This window comes from Taeniopygia guttata, chromosome 12 (assembly GCF_048771995.1).
Source record: "Taeniopygia guttata chromosome 12, bTaeGut7.mat, whole genome shotgun sequence".
In the NCBI taxonomy this organism is placed as follows: domain Eukaryota; kingdom Metazoa; phylum Chordata; class Aves; order Passeriformes; family Estrildidae; genus Taeniopygia; species Taeniopygia guttata.
This window is the reverse complement of record NC_133037.1, coordinates 16,593,242-16,606,729: the sequence shown is the minus strand read 5'-3', so window position 1 is coordinate 16,606,729 and position 13,488 is coordinate 16,593,242. Positions and strand designations below refer to the sequence as shown.

General features: G+C 42.7%; 1 protein-coding gene across 1 annotated transcript in view; it reads left to right on the top strand.

Annotated features, from left to right (window-relative positions):
- Positions 1–849: 849 nt before the first annotated feature.
- LOC105759033 (uncharacterized) overlaps positions 850–13,488 on the top strand; it is a 59,916-nt gene continuing 47,277 nt past the window's right edge. The window contains exon 1 of the transcript XR_012057998.1: positions 850–990. The gene's annotated coding sequence lies outside the window, so the exon portion shown is untranslated. The remainder of the gene's footprint in view (positions 991–13,488) is intronic.

Sequence of the window (13,488 nt, the reverse complement as noted above, 5' to 3'; positions counted from 1 at the left end):
AAGAATCTAGTTTTTCATTCCATGTATAAAGTGTGGTCCTGGTCCTGTTTGGATCCTGGAACTGCTACAGATCATCTGCAACTGTGCATGTGCTGCAGGGAGCACCATTCTGTGAGATGTCCCCATGCAGGCAGAGATTCAGGACATACACTTGGTTCCAGGCAAAGTTGGATCCTTAAACTGAGGATTATATTAGGGAAAAAGATAATGGGTGGCACAGATAAAGACTTAGGAGGTGCATCTTAGGGAAGGTTCTTAGGCTGTCAAAGAAATACAGAGCTATGACTCCCTAACAGCTGGAACAGCAGGATGGCTGCATATATCCATCAGCACAGAGCTGTGCTGCCATCCTGCCAGGTGCTCTGCTTCTGGCTTTGAGCTTTTTGCACAGAATATTCTTCAGTTTAGAAAAGTGCCTTGATTAAAAAAAAAAACCCTTTTAATCTTGTATCTCTGTCTCACTGAATCAATGGGATTAAAACATGTGCTTAACCTTAATCATGTTCTTGAGTATTCTCCAGAACCGGGCCTTTTACAAGGATACAAGTCTCAGGGAACTTGTAGGAGTTTTGCCTTCTTGCATGCTGCTTCTCATATACTATTGATGGAACAATCTGTTACTCATTAATACTGCAGAATAAGCCGTTCTGCCAGAATCTTTTTTTTCTGTAGACATTTTAACTTCTTATGATATACTTATTTGATTTCTAGTGCTTAGTTACAATATGACAGCAAATCTAAAGTACATTTAATAACTATTTATTCTGTCTCCTCAGGCATATATTGACTGAAAAAGGTGGCATGAACTCAGTGTTGGCATTGAGCTACAGCACCAACAGCCATCCTACAAAAAGAAACAGAGACAGAGAATGAGAAATTTCCAGTCGGAAATTGTTATGTAGAATGTGAAAGATGGTAATCAGTTCCTCTGGAATCTCAAGGACAGGTTCCACATAAACCTGTCAGAAAGGTTCTGGGCCCTTGCTGCTGGTAAGTAGACTGTATCTTTCTAGAGGAGAAAGGAGACAATCTCATGATTAGGTGAATTTGTTTAGCACTGAATAGGAGCCCCAGCTGTAGAACAGATATTCCCTAGGGAGTGCAAATGATGTCTATGTGTATGTTACCCCAGAGTTACTGGCCTGCCTGTCTGGGATGTGGTTTTGTGATTGATGAATATATGGAAAGGGTATTGGACACCATGGAGGTGACAGCTTTGGTGGAGGCTGTTTGTTCTTCCTCTTCCTTATGGGGATTAGGGGTTTTCACAGCATTACCAACAAATCAGTCCCTGCTGTGAGGCATTCCACACTTGTCCTTCCACACTTGTCACTACACAATTGTCACTCTGTCGGTCATGGTGTCATTCCTTTTCATGCCCTGGCAGGAAGTTAGGAGGGTTTCCTTTGGCAGATGTTTTTCATGCTGGCTCCCTGGGGAGCAGTGGTCTTTCTGTGTATCTGTGTGCAGCTCACCACCCATTGCCTGGAGTCTGTCATCTTGGAAGTTGGACTTCTGTATGCTCAGTTGTGCACTGAGGTGCATATCCAGGGAGCTACCAAAAAAATGTGTTCTTCACATTAGACCAAGGTCTGCAAAACCAGGGGATTCCTGGCTACCAGAGAACTCCTCACTGAACTGAGAAAGATGTCTGTACAGTTGATGCAGAGAAGTTCTGCTACTGGACAGAGGGTAGTGGGACACACAAAAGCCTTCAAAACAGGTTTAGTGAAAGGTCATAAGAAAAACTGAACAACATAAACAAATTGGCCACAGGAGCATATCCCAGTACTACAGCTTTTCTTGGGATCTGGGTTAGTATATCACTGTGAAAGAACAATACTCCTCGGTCCTTCTTGTGTCCAAGTGCATTCAGAGCCTGGTGCTGGGGGATTCTGCCAGCCCCATGGCAATGCCTGCCCTCCTTCCTGCAAGGTATTTAAAAGCAGCCACAGAGCTGTGAATTCAACTACAAATCCCTTGCTGCACTGCATGCCAAGCGAGCCTCTTCCAAGGCAGGTCTCTCCCTGATTTTAATCAGCAGAGAGGATATAGGCCTGGCCCAGGGCAGAGGAGGATGCAACCTTCCCATGGATCACAGATGGCAAAGGTTGCCATTCACACTGTGGCTTAGGCAAAATCTACCCCTCTGGATGCTCGGGAACTGTTACAGGAACAGCTGCTCTGGGCACTGTGAGAGGAAGGGCCAGAGACACTTCAAGAGTTTTATCACACTCTCACCAAGCCTATTCCCTGTGGAGACAAAGCTCTGACAGTTTTGTATTCATTGTCTCCTACAAAGAAGGTTCACAATAGGAAGGTGGCTGTTTGCAAGGGCTCAAGAATTAATTAGTGTTTTTCTTAGCACTATTTAGATGCTAAAACAAATGAAGTCTAGGGCAAGAGATACCTTGTGAAGGGACCATTAGCTATTTCAGTAAGCAATGGCACTATGTATTCTTAATATTTTTTCTCTACTGAACATTGCTAAGGTGTAGAGAATTCAAACACGTTGGTAATTTCTTGACTGTAAGATAAAACTAGTGAGATGAAGACAGCTCACTGCAAGCTCCTCTCCACTTTGCTTTAGTTGTGGTGTTGATTTTGCTTCATCTAGCTCTGAGGATGACTGAAGACTGTTTCAGCACCAAATATTGTTGCTCTGGTGTTTATGGTACAAAAGGTTTTAGGAGATAGGCAGCATCAAATTTTCCATTCTTCATTTAGACTGAATCTGTGATGGCCACAAAAAAATCCAGTCCCTTTTGATCCTGAATAAAGATGAGAGCTTATCTGACACTTTGCTCTGTGTCTTAAGATATCCAAAATTCCAGTGTTTTGAGCTCTGATTTGGATTTCTGGCAGCACAACACATGAATTAGATAACTTGTTCTTGTTCCTAATACAATTAGATAATTTTGTGCTGTTTCACCAACCTCTTCTTGTGTGACTTAGGTGATGAGTCTGTGTGTCTGTGACAGGTTTAATGCCTACCCACCCACAGGTTCCTCTTAAGCTATCATTCTACACTGTCATTTTACCAGAGTTCCCACCTGAGACTGTGACTGCAGTGGAGTTCATTTAGTCTGACTTTCAGCTTGAGCTGCTTCCAACAGTGCTGCTTTCCCTGATTTTTTATGCCAGTTTACAGGTGATCTCACAAATGTTAGAAGATACTATAAGGAGGCTGTATGAGCAGCTGGCCCTGACCCATTATGTTTAACCTTCAGGGAAGCTGATGTGAAAAATCTGCTTTTACAGTGGGGGAGGGATGTTTTACCAAACCCAAGAGCTATTCCCATGCTGTTCCCAAACAACTGCAAATCTGTGCTTAACACTGCAGGGAGAAGGGGAAGGATATTTCCTTTGGCCTGCCTGTGTCACCATTTCAACACACCCAAAAGTCATGTCTGCAGGTGACCTACCAAATTTTCAATATGTAAAATTTAGAAGCAGTAATTTGCTAAGCTCTATTTTCCTGAAGGTCATGTGGTTCTCAAAGAAGAAGAATCACTGAGAGATACAGTTCTAATTGTACATGACGGTGGTCTGATTAATTGAATTTAAATGAGTCTTCCAATTTAAAAAGCAATAGTAGTCCTTCTTAGTTGGACTGCATAATTTGCTGTGCCCTGTAATGATTCTGCTGTTTAATTTACACTTTCTCTGAGGATCATTCTGGCTGTTTCAGAAGACTTTAGACTGGGGCCAGTTTCCTTCAGAAGTAGGAACATGCAGCATTGTTTCCTTACTGTATTACTTATTAACAGGTATAAATATCTACTATTTCTTTTTGATATTTTCCTGCAGATACAGTTTGAAATTATCTTTTCCAAGTACTTTTCAAGGAACTCACCCCTTTTTTCTCTGAAGAAGCTCTTACTCTGATTACGTGTTGTAATGGAGGCTTTGTATGAGACTGCCTTACAAGACCACTCAATAGTTTCAGAAACCACAATTCTCTGTAGACAGTATAAGCTGCTGGTTTCCTATAGAGTGCAGTTCAAAGCAACAGATTTGGAGTCTACAGCAGCACCTGATGTGAGCTCAGGTTTTGTCAGAGTCTGTCTTTCACACATCCCATTTCCCTGCTGCGCAGAACTGACAGCAGGCTGTTACCAAAACATCTTACTGGAGCCCTCACGATTTTCCAAAACAATCCTTACATTTTCATTGTAACCAGAATTTCCATGATTTGGCCAGATATTCTGACCCAATTTCCAGATCTAAGAGATTCTGGACAAATAACCAGACCATTTTTTGGGTATAGTTACCATGATACTAATTACAATTGCTTGTTTTGTTCCAAACTGGAGAGAACCTCGGATCACTGGAAACTTCCTATCTTGCAGCTCTCTTCAAATACTAACTTCATGTTTTTGGGGTCTACTTTGAGTATAACCATTTAGTGACTTCTATCACTCATTTCAAGGGGAAAATCTCATAAGTCTTTTCCAACCTTAATGGTTATAAAGATTGGGTCCTACACAAGTGCTTAAGTTGGAGTTACTGCTATAGAATATTGTCCCAAGTTACAACCCTTGAAAAGCTAATTTTGGGGTAGCCCAACCAGTAACTCCTGACTTCCCATGGTTGCTGAAGCTGTTGTTTAGGCTGTACCCTGATGCTTCTGCTCCCCCAGTGACCTTTTACTAACCAGTGCCCCTGGGTATTTAATGAGAATGTTCCAGAGCTCTATGTTTTATAGAATTTTAGTGTGTGGCAAATATAGAAATGAACAAATAAATTTATATGATAGACATAGAAATGAGCCTTCTTTTTAATTTGCACAGTTACAGCAAAAGCTCTAAGTTCCTTCTCCCCACACATTGCCAGTTTGCCTCAGTCCTGAACCAATGGATCTCTATGGAGGCAGCTAAGATACCTGAGTCCTCATGGTCAGTTTACAGCTCCAGGCTGAATGTCCACAAATTTGGAAGTAGGAGCTAACAACCTGTTTCTTTAGGGGTGCAGGTGGTATCCAGTAAAAGAAGGGCAGAGAATATCACCTAGCTTCAGGTAATAAATGTCCATCAGGCCTTCAGTCTAACACTGATTTCTGTCAGCTTAAAATCAGGGGCACACATGCAAAGACTTTGTATGATAGTACTCTGAGATTTGTCTCATAGGCAGCCTTGAGGCTTTGCTGTCTTGGAAATCTGTATTTCTACTAATTAGCCAACTATTGGAAAATATGGCTGGACATTGCCATTGGCAGAATTAGGCTGGCTTCCCCCAGTCTGATATTGTCCTGCATGGCTCTAGAGAAGGCAATTTGCTGTTGCTGGCTTATATAGTGTAGTAAGACACTGAGGAACTTACAGCTCATCTTTTATATACTTAGAAAGGAATGTTAAGATGATGCAGTGTTGTCTCTCACTCCCCCTTTTCTTATTTTATGTAGAATTAGAGCCCACGAATGTGAGGAAAAACAGCCATGGCTGCAGTCAAGGCATTGTGCAAGTCTTCCTCCCACAGCAGTGCTGGTGTAACTTAGTCTAGTTTAGTTTTTTTGGGTTTTTTGGGGTTTTTTTTCCCCAAATGTGGCCTCCCACACTTTGAGCTAAAGTCCCTACCAAACCAATTTTCAAATGTTGCCTTCTCAGCTCTGACATGTGACAGCACCTGAGGTGTGCTCTCACAGGCACTCTTAGTTAATGCAGCAATCCAGGCACATATTCATCTTTGTGAATGCACTTCTGCACCTCCTCATTCCTAGACCTGGACCTGGATTTAGCAGGATCCTGGATCTTTGCTAAAAGATAGTTATAACCCCAGCAGAGTGTGTAACAGCAGCTCTCAGCTTGGTTTATCAAGCCAGGCTGGCAGACTGAGCTAATCAGCCTGGTTTATACCTATGGTGAAGGCAGGACAGAAATTAGCTCAGGACAGAACAGGCAGCCTTTGTTCTTGTCTTACTAGTGACTGATCTGCTATTGTCCTTTAGCCCTTCCTTTCTACTTGTTTGGGACATATTTCCTGCAGAAGGAGACCACTGAGAGGTGATCTGACTAAAGTAATCTTCTGTGCTTCTGGAAAGAGTCTAAAAGCAAAAATAGCAAGTACTTTAAAGTTCCTTATTGAAGTGACCCTGCTGTACATTAGGATGCACCAAAAGGGATGAACTAAAGCAATCAGATGCCTACAGGTATCTCATCACTTTTTGTATAGTCAAGCCTTGTAATTATTTTTTGTTAACTACCAATAACCAGATAAAATACGAGGACCTCTGTGAAAAGCAGTTGCTATAGCAGAGAAGATGATTTCTGAGGGGACAGTTTCAGCAGTGTTATTGAAGCCATACTTTTTTGCATTGTTCTGAAGTGAAACAGGAAAGCTACGACATCATTCTTGTGGTTTGACAGAACTGCAGGCATGGTGACAGCTTCATGTAATAGTGATCATTTAACACCTTGTTAGTGCAGAATTAAAGTTGTGTTTCACCAGGCGATATGCACTCAGGCAGTGGCGTGGACAACTTCCAGGATAATAGTTGTACTGCTAGCACTGGCTTTAAATGTTAAGGGAATTGTGTGTCTCTATTAAGGTAAATATTGAGTATCTATCACTGTGGCACTTCTGGAATTGAGGTCTGTGTTAATCAGGAGGCCATTATTAAACAACCACAAATCACAGGCACAAGTAAGCAGCCTTTCACTCAGCTTTGCTTCCTGATTTCCTGTATTTAGCCAGGCTTGCACTGGATCTGCACAGGCACACAGAGGTATCTAGCACAGAATCACAGGTAGGAACTACACATGCCATCAATACCTAAGGACTAGAGCTTCCTTAGCAGCAGACGGGACAGAGGGACATGAAAGGATTGCAAAGGGAAAAAGCTAAGGAGGGGCACCAGTTAAAAGAGAATAGGTAATCACCCAGAGGAAGAAGTAAAAAGAAAAAAAAAAAAGTAAAAAGAAGCATGAATGTTTACATAAGGCGGGGAAAGAAGGATGGATAAAGAAGGATTAGAAGGTAAAAAATGGGAATGGAGACTTTCCAGAGGTAAAGTTGATATAGAAAAGCATACAACAAAAGGAGAGTTCCATTAAAAAGAAAGAAAGGAAATACCACAAAGTAGGCACAAAAATGAGCATCTGCTCTAAAGAACGCCTATGACTGGAATATTGCAATGAGAACAATGAGGTGACCCATGGCCACAAATTTGCACTGTTTTTCATTAATACTGAGATTCTAATGGCTACTTTTTCCAAATCTCCTCTTTCCTGGGGTACCCTTTTTTTTTTTAAATGCTCTGCTTCAAATATAAAATTGAGGCAGTTTCACCAACAGGGAATCCACCCCTGCTGTGTTGAGCTTTCAGGCTGAGTTGGCTGTTCCAGACAAGTCTGAGTCTTTATCAGTCAACACCAGGCTCTTCCTTTAATGTATGTTACCTTCTATCCTATTACTGTTATTGCTATTGTTATTACCACTACCATTTTGTTCCTAAAGTTCACTCAGACTTTGATCATGGTCAAATTCAACTGTGATAATCATTATTAAAAAATTTCAAGTAGTAATAAGCAAAGGAAATAATGTTATTCCTCAGTCCAACAAAAAGATTATTTGAGCAGTGTACTTTTCATCAGGAAACTTCCATTTACTGAAGCTGTTCCTGGAAATTTTTGAATCAGCTAAGGTGACAAGATGGACACATAGCATTTCAGTAAAGCTTCTTTATCTGGAAGAATGTGTTGTTGCGGTGTCAGACAATCATGCAGTCTGATGGCTACAGGCAAAAAGAAAATTGGGCTTGTATCCCTGAAGAAGGATCATCTCTGATAGCACAGTGTTTCCTAATATACTGCAGAGGCATTAAAGGAAAAGTGCCTCCTATGGACTTCTGCCTTCACAGCTCCAGGGGTTTTTGAGCAACCAGAGAGGACTGGCTTGAAAGGCTGATCTGCCTCAGACCTGCAGCCCTGTTAGATCCCAGCCACTGCCCAAGGGCTGCAGTCCATGGGCAGAGCAGCAGCTCCTGATGCCAGCAGATAGAGAGCCCACGTGTGCATGGATGTGAGACTGAATATGCTCTCTTGGGGCTTGGATTGTCTTGGGCTTTGGATATAGGTTGCTACTGCAGTTTTCATTGAAGTTTTTTCTGGTCATTAGGCCTCTGCTCTTTTCAGTTCTTATTGTTCTCCCTCCACCCACCCCTGACATAGTCAAACAAGGCCTCGGGTTCAGCTTCCCAAATCAGCCTCCACAAACTTGACTAGCCAGATCTCCACAGGGAACAAAGTCACATAGATTTCTGTGACAAAACCCATTGATCTGACAGGGGTTGAGATAAATCTGCCTCAAAAAGTTAAAGCAATAGAAATCCGGATCCACAAAGCAAGATTTCAGTGACAAAACCAGGGAGCTGACAGGGACTCAGACAAATCCATCCATACTGAGTGACTGTGCATTCATTCCACACACAACTGCCTGCTTAAAGAGATAGTGATGAGAGATCCCCACACAGCATCTAACACGACATCGGCATTTGTTAGGAGATTAGTGTCGGGAGGGAAAAATACCCAATTAAAGAGGTATTACTCTGCCATTGGGGGACTGGGGGTAAATAGCAATAATCATGCCAGCCACCACCACAATAACAGTCCTGTGAAGGAAAAAATGGAATGTAAAAGAGTCTGAAGAAGAAAGAGAAAAGCAGAGCGTATTCACAGATTTGGAACTGTGGCAGTGAAACAGCTCCAAAGAAGATAACCAGCTCAGACTCTAATTTAAAAATGTATGGGATCAGGACAAAAAGCAGTCTACATAGCAAAATGCCAAGTAGATCATTCAAGGTCCATGTGTTCTTGTCCAGCTGGGAGAATTACAGCAGAAAGTGTGACTGCAGGGTGGTAGAAGCTGGTGCTTAGAGCAGGCTATTGGTGCATTTATACTGCCACAGCAGAGACTGCTTGAGACATAACAACAGGAAAGTATGAGGAATTGCTTCCTGGAGCAGAGCACTGGGCCATCTGGTCAAGTGTTCTGTCTCCCCCACAGCAAAAGCACATGCTCTTCAGAGCCTGGTAACTGTGGCACTTTCTGCTCTTTCTCTCCATGTTCAGAAATGCTGGATCAGTGATGCTAATGGACTCATCTCTGCCCTGTTTTCAGTAGCCACTTGTAGATCTGTTCTTGAATTTGTCTAATAGCACACTCCTCCTTTGCAGGCTGGCTGGTGACTTGTGTTCAATTTTTAAAATATTTAAAATAATAATAATAAAAAAATTCAAGAAGAAGACCTGTGTCTAGAGCAGTAGCCTCATGCTTGGAAAACTCTGACTCCGTTTCCTGCTATGTGGTAAGGAAAGGTGCTGAAATTGAAGCTTTTAGATTCTTAAAGATGATGATTTTTAGAAAAAAACATATCTAATTCCCATTGATATCAATCAAAAGGAAATAGACTCCCCAGGGCTTTTCAATTCAGCAATTTGAATTGCAGTTATGCATTTCATGGTTTGAAAAGTGTATCAGCCAACTCTGCATCCGTAAATTTCTTAAGGACCTTTAAAAATGTGCCTTTAGTCTCTGTGTCCTAACCTCCAAATCCAAAGGAGAAGTTTAGAGTGCCCATCTCAGAGAGGTGTGATAAGGAGAAACACATCAGATATCATGAAGGGTTCACCTACTAAGGCAAAGAAATGTCTAATGAAGATTGAGAACTGTCAGAGGTTCACATTTGCCTGGGGCACTCTGCTGAGGATCAGCCAGTGAAATGACCTTTCCATACTCACAGAGAAGCCCTGCACACATGAGAGTGTAACCACGGTGGGGAAATGAGGTGTGGAGGTGAACAGCGAAATATAGCTGCAGGGATGCTGCAGACAACGCTCTCTCTCTCTCCCTCTCTGAGTCAGAAACGCTCCCCAGCTAAAGGGAGTGTATGATTGCTACATGGTCTTTATGAATTTCTCCAAGACCCACATCAGCTCTGGTGTTAGTGCCAGTTCTTCAGAGACTGCTGAGGTGGAATGGAGGCCAGTAGCAGAAGGTTACCATGCTAGTGAAGGTAACTCCACATCCTCAGGTGACAAAAGATGTCACAAAACTTGTCACCAACTAGAAAATCCCTGTTTGCACATGCTTGCTGTGGAACATGTCAGGGAGATGTGCCTGTGTCATGTCAGGAGAAGCTCCTGTTGGATTTCCCTTTGATTGCCCCCTCCAAAGGCACAGACATTTGTCGTGCTTGCTTGCTTTCTCACTTGCTGTTCTATCTTCTAACCATTCCAGCTGCCCATCTGCTTTCAAGTTGCTCATCAGTTTTCTTGCCTAGGAATGTGAAACAGCAAGAGCACCTCGTGCACAGAAGCGATTTTTCTGTAATGGATAAAGAACTACTGAAGCCAGGTATTCTATTTACAGCTTAGAACACAAACTCGGCGTCCCACTGTTGTTACTGCAAGCACCAATCTCTGCAGATGAGCGAAATGAGAATGACTTGGATGTAGGGATTTGCCTTTTAGGGTGCATACGGTATCGGTTAAGGCGGCATAACGCACAGACCAGAATGCTCTCATGGGATGAGTGATACACTTCTGGCTTGCCAGCTGCTGGCTGAGTCTGGGCCAAATTGCTGAGCAAGCAATAGTTTCTCACTTTTGTCTTCCTGGCAGGTTCCAGTGGTAACTGGTTTAAAAACTTGTTGCCTTTAGACTCAGACAGATCCTGCATAGAAATGCAATCCACGTGTCATGGAGAGGCTGTGACACTTCGTGTCAGGGCCTTTCTGCTAATAGTGCCTACAGGTGATTCCCCTTCTGGCCCAGGCAGCCTAGGACTCTGGTTTACTGTCTAAAGGAGGTGTATGTGATTCGACTATTAATGGTATCTGTTATGTGTAGTAGATATAATTTGCGCCATTTCTAATATGATATACGTGATATTGAATATTTGTTAGAGTATACATGTTTGTATTAGGATTCCCCACCCTCACAGGCCCAGGTGAGACTGGGTGTAGATTGGAAACTGATTTACAAGTAAGAAGGTACTCGCCAGGAGATGGGCCATGTCTGGAGAGATACAGAAACCCCAGGTGCTGATCGTTAGCGTGAACGACCCGAGATGGATATCATGGAAATCCTGAGGCAGATACATGTGAATATGGCGTTCCCGTAAATTTAATCAAAGGATTCAACAAACTCCAGACAGTGATTTGTTCTCCCTCATCACCAAAAAAGAAAATCTTATTAACATATGGACTCTGAATAGAAGAAAAGACTGATTGCTGAAATCTTGGCCTCAGGCGGAATTTTCCCTATAAAAACTGCTTGTGCCAGGATGGAGGTGTGTGGGCATGGAGGAAACCTCTGCTGAGGCTGACTCCTTGTTGCACACCCAGGGCCGACCCCGGGCTCGGCTCTGTTCTTTCCTTGTGGCTGGCTAGATAAAATTTGATTGTAAAATAAATATTTTATTTTTCATATTAATTTGGCTGGACAAATTTTCATTTATAACAGTATCCACCTCTAGTGCACTTCTTTGCGATATCATTAAATTCTTAGAAGCAGCCATCTCGTCATGGAGCCATCCTCCTGCTGCAGCCCATGCATCAGAGTGACCGTGGATGCAGGGAATTACTGGAACGGCTGAACAACACCCAGGGAGGGTCCTGTGCCGAGGGCAAGCCCCAAGAGCTGAGATGTACTGCAGCAGCGGCACAGGGGCAGTGCTCGGGCACAGAGGCTCCATCCCCGCTGTGCCCGGGCAGGACGCGCCCCCGGCCCGGCCCGGCCCGGCCCAGCCGCCCCGCGCTGCCTCTGCACCGCGCCGTGTGCCGCGGCCTGCCGCCATCCCGCCGCCTCCCAGCCCCTCCTGTGCCGGTAAGCGACGGCAGCTGCTCTAATGCCTTTCCTCCACTCGCCCTGAAAGAGTTGTTTGTTTGTTTCTCTGGTTTTTTGTGGTTTTGATGTGTATCAGAAGTAATACAGAGCAGAAAAATGGAGCTAGAAGGGAAGCTGTAAGGGTCCTGCAGCCTGTATTTTCCTTTCTTGAGGTGAGGCATGGTTTGCTAATATGTCTCCCAGGAATTGTGGATTCTAGTTAATGTTAAAAGTGTTGTTCTGGTAAAATATCTGTTCCATACCCTGCTTAAAGTTAAAAAGCTATCCATAAAACCCCGTTCTTGTCACATTTATAACGTTCTTAATCAGTTCAGAATGTTCTCCACAGCTGTATCCTATTTGCCTCATATCACCAAGCTTCTAAACTTGTGATAGCTAGCACCTCTGTAATTATAGAAAATAAGTGTTTCACAGTGTTGGGCACCCCAGCAGGAGAAAGATTTAAGTTGTAGTCTTTGCTCCCTCTCAAGTGTTTTATCTTCTACTCACTGGTTGATTTGTGGAGGTGCTGGTACTGTTCCAGCTCCACGACTCAGATGCTGAGCTCCCTGAATGGACTGTGAGATTCAGAGCTGTATAAAGCATCATTATTATGTCTATTTTTATAGATAAGAGAAAGCATGTTTGCAGCAAACAACAAAAAAAGTATTTCCCAGCTTTGAATGTGCTGTACTGAAAAAGGTATATTGCTCAGCTGTTGCAGTACCTCATATCAGTGAAATATAGGGTGTTCCTCAAGTTGTATTGCAGCTGCAAAATCTGTTTCCTGAAATATTAGGCATGCCAGCTGGTTTGGATGTAAATAATAAGCATGTCAATTTTTAGCTTTTTAGAGGCACAGGAAAGCCATTTATTCCAGTGCCATCTTGAACCTTCACTCTCTGGGGGTAACTGTTGGGTGTTTCTGTGCCCTGGAAATTTGATTTATCTGAAAACAAGTTTCCTTTGCTTCACTTTGGGCTATTCTCTCAAGAGAGGTTAAGCTGTGCTTCAGGCAGCAATGAGCCCTGAGAACAGAAGACAATTTATTGAGAGTTTCATAGCAATATTAATCTGGAGCAGGTGTTTGCTTCAAAACATCATAAGCCAGGTCTCCTAAAATCAAGGTGGCGACTTAAATTCTGTGATATTTACTAACATATACACTTAGAGACATCATTCAGTCTTTTTAGTTTCTTACAGAGGGCGTAAGTGACATACAACAGTCTCAGTTTTTTCCTGGTTTCCTTTTCAATGTAGTTATTCTAGCCATTGTATTTAAAATTAAATTACTGTTTAATTATGTAATCCGGACACTGGAGCTTTAGTGAAAGGGTCAGGTATGGTTATATCCTGTATAAAATAGGTGAGATTTGACAGAGCTATTTTAGGGATTTGCCTGGGTCGTTTTCTCAGGCTCCTTTCCTCCTCAGTGAATTTATTGTAATTAAGACCTAATGCTGTGTGTGCTCTGTAGGATTTGTATCAGTGTTTAGCTGTACCCCAAAAATAAACATTTGCAGAAATGTATTATTCTGACCAGCAGGGGGTTTGATCTGGGAGAGAGAGCTGACTTTTGGGGACAGCAGATGAATTGTGTTTTAACAGGGTTGGTTTTTGCTCAGCCTCTGTAGTTAGAAGTCTGGAGGCCACTGTCATAAGC